Source organism: Sturnira hondurensis, unplaced genomic scaffold (assembly GCF_014824575.4).
Source record: "Sturnira hondurensis isolate 20B ecotype Veracruz unplaced genomic scaffold, ASM1482457v3 Scaffold0000880, whole genome shotgun sequence".
In the NCBI taxonomy this organism is placed as follows: domain Eukaryota; kingdom Metazoa; phylum Chordata; class Mammalia; order Chiroptera; family Phyllostomidae; genus Sturnira; species Sturnira hondurensis.
The window spans coordinates 12,942,024-12,954,659 of NW_028073511.1; the positions used below are offsets into that span (position 1 = coordinate 12,942,024).

At 44.4% G+C, this 12,636-nt stretch overlaps 1 protein-coding gene across 1 annotated transcript in view; it reads right to left on the reverse strand.

The window, feature by feature from the left end:
- The window catches only part of ELOVL5 (ELOVL fatty acid elongase 5), a 75,814-nt gene extending 64,528 nt beyond the window's left edge, over nucleotides 1-11,286 (reverse strand). Inside the window, exon 1 of the mRNA XM_037054965.1 lies at nucleotides 11,227-11,286. The gene's annotated coding sequence lies outside the window, so the exon portion shown is untranslated. The remainder of the gene's footprint in view (nucleotides 1-11,226) is intronic.
- Between the last annotated feature and the right edge of the window lie 1,350 nt (nucleotides 11,287-12,636).

The window sequence follows — 12,636 nt, forward strand, 5'->3', positions numbered from 1 at the left end:
CTCACTTGTCAAGGGGAAAAGCAGACCAATTTCTAAGTTCTTTCCAGTTCTTAAGCCCTGTGGAATTGAGAGGCTTTTTAGTTACTTCTTTTTATCCCCAAAGCCACTGTAGTCAAGGCCACCACCATGCCAACTGATTAAATGCACTCCCTTCCTAAAGGACCGTCCCCGCCTCTAGTCTTGTGTCGCTCCTCACCCCCCTAAAAAGCATCTTTCTAGGTAACTCCCCTCTTCGGAAAATGTCCAATGTCTTATACTTGGACCCTAGAACCCATATATGACTGGGCCCCTGTTTCCCCTCTGGTTTTCCTCGCTGATTTTCATTTCCTCACATGCTCCTCCACCCACCCACCCCCACAGCTACCTGACCCCCTTTCCTCAGAGCCAGTCCTTGAATGCCTACTTCCTCTTCCTACCAGAGGTTCCTGATTATACTCCTGGCAACCCACCTGACCCTCCCAATGTGACTCAGGTGCGCTTCTGTGCTTCCTTGGCAACTGAGCTTTTGAAGCTCTGTGTGTGGGACTGTCAACCTCCACCACCACCATTGGCACAGACTGGTGGTTGCTGCCTGAATTCCGCAGCGGGACTTTCAGCTACCCATGGCCACCCAGAATCAAGATGAGATTTTCCAGCAATTCTTTGCAGTTTCACGTGGCCACATGTTTAAGTTCTGGCCAAGGAGACAAAACCGGAACTGTCTAGGCACAGTTCTGGGATCTTCCCCTAAGAGACACCATGAGTGAACCCACTGCCCTTTCTACTTTCTTTGTCTCTGCCTCTTGCCTGCTGCCTGGGAGATGGCACCACATCTAAACTTGGCATGCAGTGAGTTAGAAGGAGGTGATGACTGGTCAAACCAGCTCTGGACTTACCACCCTCTCACCCTGCCCCACCCCTTTATGGGAGACAGAGACTTCATCTCTGTTTTGAGATCCCATTATTGGAGCCACTATTATTTTGAGATCTCTATCACTTCCACAACACATGTGGCCAAAGCTACAGTACCAATAATTATCTGTTAATTCAAGTACACATCTCCCCTCTACTGGATTATAATCTCTTTGCTAGCAGGTGAACTGTCACGTGTCCCTGTAAGGGATCCATGCTCCTTAGCAGAGGGCAGCACACAGAAATCCTCAACAGTGAGTGTGAAGATGAATCAATGAGTGACCATATGGCTGCTGAAGCAGACAGGCTCTGTCCAACCTACACAGTCCACCAGGGCTCAGTGTTGTGGCCAAACAAAACAAGGTTAAAAAGGTGTGTCAGTCTCCACCAGTATTTCATCATGGGAGAGTCGGGTGCCCAGACACCAGAGGCGACGTTCCTCCTTGCTTGGGCACTGTGACATTGGCGTGATCTACGACTGGCACATTCTACCTGAATGGTCTACAAGAGGATATGTAAATAAGCACGGCCCTCTAAAACAATAGCATGTGTCACCTCTTCTCCTGGACATGTGCGATGTCTAGCAATCTGTATGGTCTGAAGGCTGTTGCTGCTCTACTCCAGAGGGAAGAATGGCAACACTGGGCTGGGAAGCTGGCCTTCCAGAGTCCCAAGCCCCGATAGACTCACCATTCATGAAATATTACGCATTCCAAAGCTATCAAAACACACCTTCACAGAGCCATAAGCACAGATTCCTGAATGGATTACACTTAAAAGATACATATTTAGAGAGACATATATGCAAATAATTGCTAGATATTTACTATATGACAGGTGGTATGTAGGTACCAAGGATACAGAGATTGACATGCCAGACACTGAGGAGAGAGAAAAGAAAAGCGCTGGCCATTCTCGTAAGAATGAGGAAACTGAGACACACAAAAGGTTAGCTATTTAGAACCAAGGTTCCACATGACGGCTAAGTGAGTCAAAAGGATCAAAGTTCCTGGGGTGTGAGGCTTTGACTCATGAATAATAGGACTTTTTCTGTTATGTCCGCTTTGCTTTTGTGTTTTTGGTTTTGGTGGGAGCAACGGATGAAGCAGCATTCAAATAAAATATAGCCCGTGTGAAATAGAGGTGGGGGCAGACAAAGTACATTTGGGGAAATAAAGTCTGTGGTGTGTTTAGAGTCAAAAGTTCAGACAGGAAAGTGGCAGGAAACGAAGCTGGATCAAGAACGGCCCCAAAATAGGGTGGAGTGAAATGATCCTACTAACATGTCAGGAGACTACTGTGACAGCAGATTGGGAACCAGAACACAGGCAAGACAGAAAGGAGCCAGGGAGAACTGTGCTCACCCAGGAAGGGACTGATAAGCTTCTAGGGGCAGACAATGGAAGAGGAAGGGGGCAGCAGAGAGGGACAGGGAGGAGCCCAAATGGAAAATATGTGATGAACACCGTGGAGGGAGTGGAGGAGAGTGTGGTTGAGGGGAAAGAGAAGGACCTGCAAATTGCTGCCAGCCTGATGGCATGGGACAGTTGGTGGATGGCGGTGCTTCTGACCATGTCAGCCAACATGAGAAAAAGGTTTGCAGGGTGTCCAGGTGAAGCTACTGATGAAAAGTTATGAGGCTGGAGGTACAGGAAATAAGTGGATTAGAAATAAATATCTGAGATGGATAATGCATGAGTGGATAGATACTTGAATCCAACTATATTACCCGCTGAAATTGGTCTTTCAACAGTACCCTGCATACTATTCAACTAGATCCTGAATTCCGGAAAGCCCTTTAGAATATGCCAGTCCTATTTCTTTAAAGGTTGAGGAACTCAAGCACGAAGCTCTGTATCAGGGCTCAATGATGAAGAGCACCTCCCTCACTGTGCACTGTGCTCACGGCCACCTTCCCTCGGGGTCACTGAGCCTACTCTAAACCACCACTCCTTGCCAAGTAAACAAAAAGAAGCTGCTCTCGAAACAAAGCAAGTACAATATCTGTAGCATTCTCTTGGGGACATGGGGCTTTTGAGATACTGTCAGACACTGTCTTCCGTACAGAAGCTCTCACCTGTTTCACTGGGCAACCACCTTCTTGGCTGAAGTGTACTTGCAGAGAAGACAGTCAATGCCGAAGCACTGCTCACCGTCCTCAAGATCTGCCTTGTGCCTCTGCTGGATCCCTCAAAAAGGCTAAACTCTACTTCTATCATATTCCTCACATTAAATCAGACTGTAATTACAAATAGCTGGGAGAGAAACATTTAAGGGGTACTTAAGCAACATTTTCTGCTATCTGCAACTAATAATTCTTATCTGATTGCAGTCTCAACTGGTGTGATTACTTGAATATTCAAAATAAGTCATCATGTTCTCCAAGCTCATTTGTACAAAATATACAGAAAGTGTTGTCACCTCAGTAGAATTTTTTTTAAAAAGGTGGAAAAACATAAATTCAAACCTGTGTAATACAAATAAGGGTTAGAACTTACTGACAAAAGTTCTATATTGGACACACTGTCAACCTCCTTTGTTTTCCCTAGCTGTGTTTCAAGAGCTGCAAATGCAAAGATAACTATTTAGTTCTAACAGGCATGCAGCATGCCAGGATGGCTGAGTAGATAGCAGCCAGAGTGCCTGAGTTTGAATCCTTAGCTCTGCTGCCTACCAGCTGTGGAGCCTTGAACAAGTCACTTGACCTTTCTGTGCCTTAGTTTTCTCGTCTATAAAACTGGGATACCTACCTCAGGGGGGTTTGTGAGGCCAAAATGAATATATGTAGAGGACCTCAGAAAAATGCCTGATATGTGGTACTGGCAGCTGTATTCAGTACCCCAAAGATCAGCCTCATTCTTCTTATAAGTTGCAAAGTATTCCACTGCCCAGCTATAGTATAACTGATTCTTCTGAAGGACATGTACTCCACTCTCTCAATCTTTTGCTATTATGAACAATGCTTCAGTGAACATCCTATACAACAGAGGAATCTTTTTACCATGACAATCAAATGAAGTTGGTACCCTACTTAACTTTTGTGTATAATACTGATAGATTGAATACCCTCCAAAGCAGCCCAGGTATTATTACCTTCAGTTCTAACAGAAGTGTCAAAGAGATGGAATAACTTATGTCAGAGCTGACACAGCCATAAGTGGCAGAGTGGGAACCCTATGCAGATGGGTAGCTGCTAACCTGAGCGGTGTTTTCTGCAATCTGCTTTCTGCAGCTTTTCTTAATTAAAAGAAAAGCAAAAAACAGTAGATGCATTTATCAGTGTACCTCAGATCGACAATGAAGATAAATATTCAGAAGTTCTATTAAAAAAAACTCGAAGTTTCAGAGGTGCATATCAGCTCACAATTTGGGCGGATGGAGGCGTCAACAGCTCCTTTAAATATTAATTTATTTCATCTGCCAAAGACTAAAGCAAATGTACCCTGAACACCACCCTGGGGACAGACACCACATTGCCAAACTCCCAGGGAAGCAAAGGAATAATTATTGAACTTGGTATCATGAGAACTGATCTTTGGGGAAAGAGAAATTCCTAATAATTATTTTGTAAAAGTGTCTACTGTGCCAAGACAAAGTGGAACAGGTACTCTGGGGTTCAGAATAACTCAGATAAAATAAAAATGTCAGTGGCTGATTCTCCATCATGACTTTATGAGGTCTGATTAGTAGGGGCTTATAAAAGATTCATTCTGACAGGGTGAAAATGTTGATAATAGGGAAATGAAAGGGCAAAGGTAGAGCTTAATTGAGACAGGAACTGTAAATAACACATGCCACAGGGGGCAAACACAAGGCCTGCGGGCCAAATTCAGTCCTCCACCTTGTTTCTACCCAGCAACAGCACTATCGCTTACCTGTAATTTCCAGACCATGAGACACACCTAGGTTTTAGAGGAAAACAGGAAAAAAAATTTGAAGCAAAAAATGTGGTAAAATATTTAATAACATAAATAACATAATATTTCACCAATGTAAATGTAAACAATTCAACAGCAGCATTAACAACCATTATTCCTCCCAAATTTGGGGGGCAGGGTGTGGGGGAGTATGTCTTAGAGTCCAGAAAAATACGGTAACTGTTAAGGGCAGTTACATTTATACAGTCCTAAAATAACATTTGGCCCTTTGTAGGCGACTGCTAGGCTGATGTGGTCCCAGTGAACATGAGTTGGACATCCCCAGCATATGCTAACAGGAGGGTACCCACCCAATATAAGGATTACAGTTAGAAATTGGCCAGTTTGTGTCAAGAAAGTAGTTTCTCCTAAGTAAAGGAAGCATGACAATACCAGCACTAAAAATCTTAAAGCAAATAAACAATTTCCTAAATCCAGTCAACAAGAAGACGGAAGTCTAACCTAAGATATAAGGAATACGAAGACATTACACACAACTGCACTGGAAAGAGCGATGTCAAGGGAAGAGGGGGTGGAAGGATGAGAATGTTGTCTCATGGAACACTCACCAAGCATGGGTGTTTTAAATGCAGGCACCACGCGATTTTAAAAGTGAGTGCCTACAAGTCAAATACAAATGTTGCCATGAAAGAAACATGCCGGTTGGGAGCTCAGTAGGAACCAGTTTGTGTGGGTGTGTGGGGGTTCCCATTAGGGAATCTCAAAATTAGGGAATCTCACAATTACCTTCCTAAACAAGTCACTCTGTGAGGCCAAAACATCTGCTAAGGTTATGTTCAACCACTTAAAGAGAAAAGTGTAATTTCTATCCCTAATTCTGACATCTACCTTTCTAAGACCTAAATGATTTCAGCTTTCATTCTCTATCCTTGGTAAAACAGAAAAAAAGATCTGCTCATGGCAAAAGGGAAGCCAGATTCAGTTCTGCAAGAGACCTGAAAATCACCTTTAAATCTTTTACTTTTAAAGAGAGAGAGAGACCAAAACCCAGAGTTGATTTTCTTATGGTTGGTGGTCAGTTAGGACAAGAAACCATGGAGGCCAGGTTCTATACAAGGGTGAGGCATCCCACCGTCAACTACTATGCCTTCCACTCTTCTCAAATTACATCAGTCATTATAAACAAAGAAATCCGCATGTGCTGTCCATAATCCTGTATCATGAGGCAAATATCTTTATTTTATTTTATTGTTTATTTTAACATCTATTCTGTGAACTGAGGTAACCCAGCTGATGGAAGGAGCCCAGAAGACTTGATTCTTACTCTTGTCTCCACCAGCAACTGGCTGCTTGAACTTTAGCAATACGGGGATCTGCCTTTTCTCACCAACGACACCATATTCTGCTGTGTATAATGCTCACCCACATTTTTGACCCAAACTTTCAGGAAACAAATCTTTTGTTTTATTTTTTAAATTCAATTATTTATTTATTTATATTTAGAAGCAAAACCGATGATTGCATTCCAGGGTATTATTTTGCATATGGATATTGTTATTGCTTTCTAGAGTGCATAAACATAAATAAAAGAATTAAAAACATTCATATCGATATAGAATTAGTACTACCCACGAATAATGAGCACCCTTAATTTTCCCTCAAAAATTTGAGCAAAAATGTGCATTATACACAGTAGAATACGGTACTTCATTAAAAGGTGGGACACATCCTAATTATAACAATATTAAAATGTGGAAAAAATGCTCGTACTGATTTTAAGATGCCACTGATTATAAGCTGCATCTCTACTCAGATATGTTAAAATGTGTCTAAAAATGGATGAAATGTGGTGGAAAGATGTTTTTGCACAAGGGCAACAACAACAAAAAAGGGAGCCGAACAAGTGGCTACAAAGAGGAACTGAGACTCAAGGGGAAGAAATGGGTTGTGTAGACATGCACCTAGACTGTTAGGATATTTCCACCTGATTACAAAGCTTCCTCCCTCTCCCTTTATGTTACCATGCTTCTTCTACCAACCAGTAGTACGAGTGCCCTTCCTTGAATTCAATTGGTCTCCAGGTCAGAGAGACCTAATCCTAGCAACAAACTGATTCAATTAGCTCTCTTCAGCCTGGGTTCAGGGCCATGGCTCCAGGTGGGGCTTTATCACTGCCCCGACCTCCTCTAACAATCTCCAGCCAATTTCCACATTCCCAGCCTCTGTTCATGCCAATCCATCCTACACGCTCTGACAAGACTCATATTCCTGGAGCACAGCATTCATAATGCACTCTTAACTCTAAAGCCTCAATGGTACCTTGTTACCAAACAAACACCTCAAGGAGAAAGAGCAGGCTAAGAGGTACAACGACCTGGCTGAAACGCTTTGTAACTGTGGGCAAGTGTCTAAACTTCTCTGGGCCTCCATCTCCTCACCTGTAAAGTAGAAATGCTCATAGTACCAATTATTAGTAATTGAGATAAACCCACGTAAAAAATGCTCAGTGCCAGATTTGACACATAATAATAATCCAATGAAAGTCAGCCATTATTAGAACCAACAATTTACCTTTCTAACCTTTCCTTCCACTTCTGCTCTATCAGTTTCAGCCAACTGGGCTACCTGCTTTTTGCTCAATAATTCTATACTTGTTTGCTTTCCAAACTCTCTCTCTCATGCCTGTCCTATCTCTATCAGATTCCTATGAAACGTAAGCCTAAATTCAAATGTTGGTTCAATTCTGTTTAGTTTAGTCCAGGCATCTCTTTACCACTGGCATCCTTGGAGGCCCTTACAGCCACCACTGCCGCTCACTTTCCCCGCATGCCCCGCATGTGTCCACACATGCCCTTCCTGAAGACGTAGTAACAGCCAAGTAGGTGAGGTGCGGCTTCAATCTACTTGCTCAGTTCTGGGATGGACCCAGATTATAAGATTTATATTGTTCTAGTTATTACTTCAAGGAAACAAGGCCTACACCCATCTGTAGGCCAAGGACTTTCTGTGGGAAGTAGAGGGAAGGGAAGTTCCCACATGAGAATATGGCGACAGGAGGGTCGCTGGCAGTCATCTCGCAAAATCAGACTAAGGAGGTAACTACATCTGCGAACACTTCAGAGAGACAAGCAAAAGTTCTGCAATCAGGACGTTTTGGGTCAGGTGGCCATTTAAGCCCATCTGAGTTGGGTTTTATTTCCTGCACCAGAATCACCCTAACAAGTCCAAAATATTAAGTACTTACAGGGCTAACATGGACAGCTCTGCCATAAAGCTTTCTCAGATATAGTTAGACAAGTCCTCCAGAAATCTGCTTCTAATCCCCTTTTAGCCCAAGGTACAGACTATGTATGGGTATAAAAGGATTAAAGTGTAAGCCAATTCAGGAAGCCCTTTGGAGTCTGGAACTGAGTCCTTCAGCTTCGTATACAACCTCTCCTGCCATCACATACACACACACACACACTCACCGCCACATTCAATAACTGACAAGTCAATTAATAAATAAAAAGAATGAATCAGACATGGGCTAAAAGGAAGGAAAAAGACTTTAGGCAGATTTGAAAGATGATAATTTGTTAATCTTGCATGGCTTGAAGATGGACCTTTGATCACCAGGTTGAATTTTTAAGTTACAGAGTAACAGAGTTGCATAAATGGCATATAGCCCACTGAATAAATCCTGGCAGCGTAAGGATAGACAAAGGAGCAAGTATGGTACAAGAGGCAAAGCTATGTGAATTTGGAAAAATCTCTTTCCACATCTAGGCCTTAGTTCTTATTCTTTAAGAAGGAAGTAGAGATAACAGTTCTCACAGGATGGCATAAGAATTCTGTATGGCGAGCAACTATTTACAGGAAGGTACTCACATCAAAAAATACCTGAAACTGAATGTATGTAAAGAGTTATGGTTAGTTAATGGAAAAATTGTCCCATCAGGAATAGAAGAGTTGGTAGGCAACAGAGGAAGAACACAAATTCAAAATAATTACAGAATGTTTCAGGGGAGAGGAAGGATGTGGCTAAATCAGAAAGAAGTAAAACCATTACTCACACTCTCTACTATCTACTTAGGCATCAGTCACCCTAGAGGAAGGGAACCAGGTTTTCCTTGATTCGTGTAATTCAAGTGGGAAATACAATATCAGAGGATCAATATACTCACCTACAGCAGCAAGAGGACATCCAGTAATGATGATGAAAGCAAACAAGGAGGTAATGTAAGAAAGATCCCTGGAAGATCCTTGTGATCAGCAAATATCCAAAAATCGAGGACTCTAACCAACAAACAAACTCTGTTGATCCTAGGCAATGAGCTCTCACCTCATTTTTAAAAATGACTTCATAGAGATACTAAAATTAGTGTTTGTGAAAATCTAGTTTTCAATATTTTCCCAGTTATTTGAGATTCCTGGGTTTCAGCACTGGCCACATCCCTTAAACCTCACTTCCCCTTCCACAGAAGAAAATAGGTGAAGAAACATTTGGCAGACCCATGTTGGCTCTTTCATTTTATCATCTCTTAAAATCCATGTAACAATTCGGTAACATGAAATCCCCACTTATAGATGGAAAGTGAGTCAAGGGCATGAGGGTAGTATGTGAAGTCACGAGATATTTTCCTTGAAAAATATGACAAATTTTAATATGTTTTCTACTTTCACTTTTCAGCAAAGTTCTGTTCTATATTCTGCAAAAATAGCCATCTGTAACCATTAACATTTTCCCATTTGTCTTCAGTTAAAGATGGAAGAGAAAGAAAAATGCAAAAAGAAAAATACAACCAAAAAGTTTCTGGCAATGAGAAGTTATAATCTGGGGTAGGAATCTCAAAAGGACATGAGTGACATTTCTCTTGCAAGTGCAGACGTTTCCTGGAGAATCCCAGGCAGCGTCTAAGCTGACTGAAGGAGTGATCATCTACTCGTCCCCTACCTCAGGCAGATGGAAAATAAAAGTGTTCGTTCACGGCCAGAAAATGCAGAAACGGCTATGTATGTTATCTGTAGATTCTGTACCAAATGAGATGGAAAATAAAAGTGTTCGTTCACGGCCAGAAAATGCAGAAACGGCTATGTATGTTATCTGTAGATTCTGTACCGACTGAGATGTTCGGGCAAAACAAGTGTAAACCAACAGGTTGTATCTACCAAGGGGTTAGGGGAACAAGTTACAAAGCCTAACGAGCAACATTAGCTCTTTCGTACAACCCTGTAAAGCACTTCCTGCCACGGATCCCGTTACTAAAGAATTAAGGCTGCTCGCTCCCCACAATCCCCCCACCCCGCGCCCCGGGGTTGCCCAGATCAGCTATTATGTCAAGCACCGTAAAGTGCACCCACCCCCAAGTTCGACAAACGCATTCGGTAAATTTGCAATCAAGAAGCTGCGAGATAAGCTTAACAGTAGTGAGGAGGGGAAACCACCACCCTTCAAGTGCAAGGCACGTAACGGTTGCCAGCTACAATTCGAAAACACTCTTCCTCCAGGCATGACTCCCTCCACCCCAGAGCAGTAGGGTGGACTCGGGGAGTCCGGGTAGGGGTGGGGTGAGTCTTACCGCCGGAAACTGTAAAAGAGCACTTTTCCTCAATATTCGCAATAGACGCGACCCGGGGGCTTCCTCCAGCCCGTAGCCGCGCCCCGGCCGCACGCTTCCCTTCTCTGCCCGCCGCTCCCGCCTCACCCGCGCCCCGACTTCTTAAAGGGCCGCCCGGTCCCTCTCAAGTCCCCGACCCCTCGCTTTCGCACCAGCCTCATCCCTCTCCGAATTACCTCCGGTTGCAGTTAATCAGGTTTTAATAAATTTAATAAACACTGAAGTAGTCCGGGGCTAGCAGGCTTCCCTGGAGAGGGGCGGGGGTCCAGGCATGGCAGGAGGGTCCCCGCACCGCTTCCTCAGAGCAGGCCTAAGGTGTCGCGCCCTGGGTCTCCGCGCCGACCGGCCCTGCGGTCCCCGAAGGCTCTCCGAACTCACCCAGGTTTTGTTCTCCACCAAAGAAAGCGCTCTGTTTCAGAGGGCGCCTCCCTGGATCTCCACCCGCGAGTTCCTCCCGGACCTGAGCGCACAAACCCATCCCTTCTGCCTCGGGTGTGGGCAGTGTGTGTTCCCGCGTCTCCTGTCAGCTTGCAAAACTGCCCTCCTGCTGCTTCCACGCGTGGAACAGGTGAGGCAGCATCACGATGCAAACTCCCGCGGCGCCCAGGACCAGCCATCTCCGGCCCGCACAGCTCCCCCTGTGCACTCCGTCCGTCAGTCCGTCCGTCCTGGGGGGCCGGGTTGGGGCCCCCCGAGCCATACGCCAAGGCTCCTAAGCCATGCGGGCCGTGCCGGCGGCTCTTCCTCCGCAGCGGGTCCAGGAACTAACTGCGTTTCTCCGGTCCCTGCCGCACGCTCCCGCAAGTGTCATGGCCGAGAGGCGGCCCAGGCGAAGTTTCCTGGATCTAACGGCTTACCTCTTAGCTCGAGGGGCAGCAGCAGCTTTGGGAAGCAGCGAGGCAGCAGCTAGAGCGCCACTTGCCAGCTGGAGCCGAAGACGACGCCGGAGGGAGGCACCAGTCGCCAGGAACCACAGCAAGGGAAAGAGGAAGGCGCCGGGTATCTACAATCAGAACGTGGGCTGACCGTGACGTCACAATGGCGCGGCCAGCCAATGGGGGCCCCGAGGCTGAATCAAGCGCTATGATGTCATGCGGTCCCGGAGCCAATCGCAAGACAATAGAACTTTCGTGATTGTAAATTCCAGAATGCGATGCAGTGGGGAAGCCCAGGCCCGTATCGGTCCGCTGTGGTTTACAGGTTTCTGGGCAATTTTTTCCCCTTTCCTTCTAATAAGCCTGCGTGGAACGCAGAGCGTGCGCAATAGCGGCAGTGAAGTTCCCGGTGCCCTGAACTCTGATTCTCTCAGTGCCAGGGACGGCGTGGTTGTGTGGCCAAGCTTGGATGGCTGGAGCCCGTTAAGGTAGAAGTCCTTTCTACCGTCCTGAAAAGGATCTAGTTCTTGGTTTTAGCTAAAAGGGTTAAATGCCTACAGAGACCACTGTAACGAAGGTCTGCAGTTGAACAAGCTAAAGCAATGACACACGCCACCCAGAACTGATGTTAGGAGCTTCACTCCCTTGTGATAGATTTACTGTGATTTTTCTAAAAGATTCTGATTTTTCCTTGTAAATCAGTCACTACCAAGGCAATTTCTACTTCAGAAATTATTCCAAAAGCTTGTAAAAGGAGGAACAGTGGTGGAGTAAGTGACATCTTTTCAGCTATACAAATTTAAGCACTTAAGACAAAATGCTTTGTGCTCAGAGCACAAATAGAAGATCCTTACTGTTTTTCATTGATGTTGGATAATCTGAGATTTTCATCATCCTAGTATCTTACACATATTCTTATATGTGGGAGAATATAGTATCCTTACATACCCTTATATGGGGAAGGATATAGAATCCTTCCTAAATAGGATATAGGATCCTTCCCCATATTGAGCCCCAGAAATTGTCTTTCTCCTTGTCCCCTCTTGCTGTATTGCTACTACTCCATGACCTCGAATCCAGCTTAGTTAACCATTTAATGTAGCCAATTGTACATTTACAATGTAATGTTTATCATGTGTCTACTGTGTTCTAGGTACTGGCCTTGGTAGTAAAAAAGCAGATGTACAAACTATATACAAATTAGGTAATTTAAACATACACAAATGAGATTTTTAGCAATCAGTTGCCATTTGAATCCAAAACCACTGGAGTACCTCAGTTTGTTAGATATTAAGCTAGGTATTAGAACTAAAAAAATTCAAGGACCTCTTCCACCTGTAAAATGATAAGGTCAAGAATAATGATGCAGAGCAGTAATGCTACTGTGGAAGC